This window comes from Abramis brama (genome assembly GCF_963993115.1).
Source record: "Abramis brama genome assembly, chromosome: 2".
Taxonomy (NCBI): Eukaryota; Metazoa; Chordata; class Actinopteri; order Cypriniformes; family Leuciscidae; genus Abramis; species Abramis brama.
The window spans coordinates 17,810,710-17,813,522 of record NC_139964.1 but is presented as its reverse complement, the minus strand read 5'-3'; the positions used below and the strand labels follow the sequence as shown (position 1 = coordinate 17,813,522).

The window sequence follows — 2,813 nt, the reverse complement described above, 5'->3', positions numbered from 1 at the left end:
GCAGTTGTCGATTTTTTTTCCCGTTGTGACAAGATCAACTGGAAGAAACGCCCCATGCCGAGTGTACCTAATGGACAGCTGTCCACCAAGTAAGTGATTTTGTAATAATCATCATGCATAGTTCAATGTAATTGTAGTATAGCCATGCCATACAGTTTGTCAATAAACGAAATATACACACATGCCTATTGACATAGCACCCTTGTAATAGCCTTTCATGATCACCTGTTTATTTGTAGCCTAGCTATTTGTCACAGGGTGACGAATAAGCGGAACTGTCCCTCTCTATTCTTGTTTCCGGGGGGGAGCGAGTTTGATGTAACACCAGAACGGTTCCGGGTCTTTCCGTGTAAACAGTCTGACGGAGCTTACTAATGAGGGAATGAGTGGCAGCTGGGCGATGAGCAGAGATTGAGCCACGAGGGATATGGATTTGTGAGGGGGGATTATAAAAGGATCCGGTTGATGTGCAGCAGGGAGAAGTTTTGGGGGAAGAAACTTTGGAGCGAAATCTTTTGGGTGGATGCAGACTGGAGGAAATCTGTTGTTGTTGATCTACTGATCGAGCAGTACACGAGAGGGCAGATCGTTAAAGGACGGGAAAGACTGCATGTAAAGAAGGAAGAGCTGGAGAGCAGCGGTATGATTGAACTGTGTTATTTCATCGAACAGACAAGTATTATCTGCCAGTTCTATTAGGAAGTTAATGCCTGTAGTGCCCGCTACCTGCCATGATTTGGTGAAACCGCCCCGGCGTTCAGTGAGTTCTGTTCTGAAGCTTTTCAATGTCAGTTGTGTTTCCATAGTCAACCACCTACGCAGCTTGGATGTACAGTTTGTCAGTTGAGCGGAGAGTGTCGGCTGGGACCACGAGAAGAGCCCTTATTCACTGTGAGTTGATGTGAGTTGCAGTGCCTAATGTGAAGTGAACACGTGTGATCATTTGAAGTGACTGAATTATGCACTGGTGTGGAAACTGTAGTTTTATGTCTGCCCGTTCCCCAGTTGACTACTCGTGGGTTTCGAAGGTCAAACTGAAATGAATTAAACTGCTGTGTGTTGAGCATATGCTGTGCAGGAATGCAGCTCTATCCTGTCTGAGTGGAAGAGGATTTATGAGAGATCTATGCATCGCTGTTCTGTGGTAAGAAGACCCAGTTGTTGACTGTTGAATCCTGTACTCACCACTGCTGTTCTGTGAATATAGAGAAACTGCCCTCTGCCATTGAATGCTGTCATCACTGCTCTGTGGTAAGAAGATCCAGTTGTTGATTGTTAAATCTTCAACTCACCATGATTGTTCTGTGAACATAGAGAAACTGTCCTCTGCCATTGAATGCTGTTACTACTGTCCTGTGGAAAGAAGGCCCAGCTGTTGACTGTTGAAATCTGTACTCATCTCTGTGGTTCTGTGAACATAGAGAAACTGCCCTCTGCCATTGAATGCTGTCATCACTGCTCTGTGGTAAGAAGATCCAGTTGTTGATTGTTAAATCTTCAACTCACCATGATTGTTCTGTGAACATAGAGAAACTGTCCTCTGCCATTGAATGCTGTTACTACTGTCCTGTGGAAAGAAGGCCCAGCTGTTGACTGTTGAAATCTGTACTCATCTCTGTGGTTCTGTGAACATAGAGAAACTGCCCTCTGCCATTGAATGCTGCCATCACTGCTCTGTGGTAAGAAGATCCAGTTGTTGATTGTTAAATCTTCTACTCATCATGATTGTTCTGTGAACATAGGGAAACTGTCCTCTGCCATTGAATGCTGTTACACTTAGGTAAAGTTGGTCTTATATTCGCACATTCGGACTTCCGCGTTTAAACACTTTTTCAATAGTATGCGCAATAAAGCTACTTTTTGCAAATTCTAAGCAGCTACATGATCTTGACGACAAAGATGGTCAACTACTACATTTTCCACAATCGATAAAAATGGGCAAGTATTGTTTTAATGGCACACTTACTTGCGAATGTCCACTGAATGTCTAATGTAGTGTGGTGAACAAGATAGGGACCGTCTAAAAAGTTGTAATTTTTTTTCATTGTGTGCAAACAGACAACTACATTTTAGCCAACTACATATGTACCAGCAAATATCTCTAACATTATGAGTTCTAATGCTATATAATGTCCTTTAGCAACAATAAAAACTGCATTATAATGATGGTGTTTAAAAAGGTGTTTAGGAAATAAGAAAGAATGAACATGTACATGAACTGTAATTTGGTAACAATCCAGACTGTAGAACGTACAAAATCATGTGTAATCTCCTGAACATAGTTAATCGCTTCATTTTACAACTGTTTATATTAATTTATTTGAAATCAAAATGAACAAGAACCGTGTTGGTTTTAATAATGACATATGATTTATTTCAATAGGTTTTGCAAGCATGGGCCGACTGTTCCAAAGCAAGTTGGATCGTCTTATCTGGACCCTACAGAACATACTACAGCCCATGTCTTGCTGTTTTATGCACCTCTGTTTTTCTGTTTTTAAGTGTAATAAAGACTTTACAGTGTAACAGTGTTCTCCAGGTGTTGAATAAAAAGAATGGCTAAACTATCTTTTGTTTTCCTGTTGTATAGCATCTTCGTTTAACATTAAACTCTCACGTCACAATAACACAATGTGCATTGATTGAAGTTTACAGTCCTGCAGAAATATCACTGTGGTACTGAATCCATCAGATTATTGACAAGTACTCAGAAAGCATGACAGCAAACATGATGTTTATTTTGGGTGTGAAGGGTGTGGATTTTGGAATAAACTGCTGCTTCAGTGTATATGTAATGAGTGATTATAATCAAG

At 40.8% G+C, this 2,813-nt stretch overlaps 1 long non-coding RNA gene across 1 annotated transcript; it reads left to right on the top strand.

Moving 5' to 3' along the window:
* Nucleotides 1-326: 326 nt before the first annotated feature.
* LOC311077345 lies at nt 327-2,567 on the top strand. Its single transcript, XR_014604869.1, has 2 exons — nt 327-1,679; nt 2,384-2,567. It is a non-coding gene; the product is annotated as an uncharacterized lncRNA (long non-coding RNA).
* The last annotated feature ends 246 nt before the right edge of the window (nt 2,568-2,813 follow it).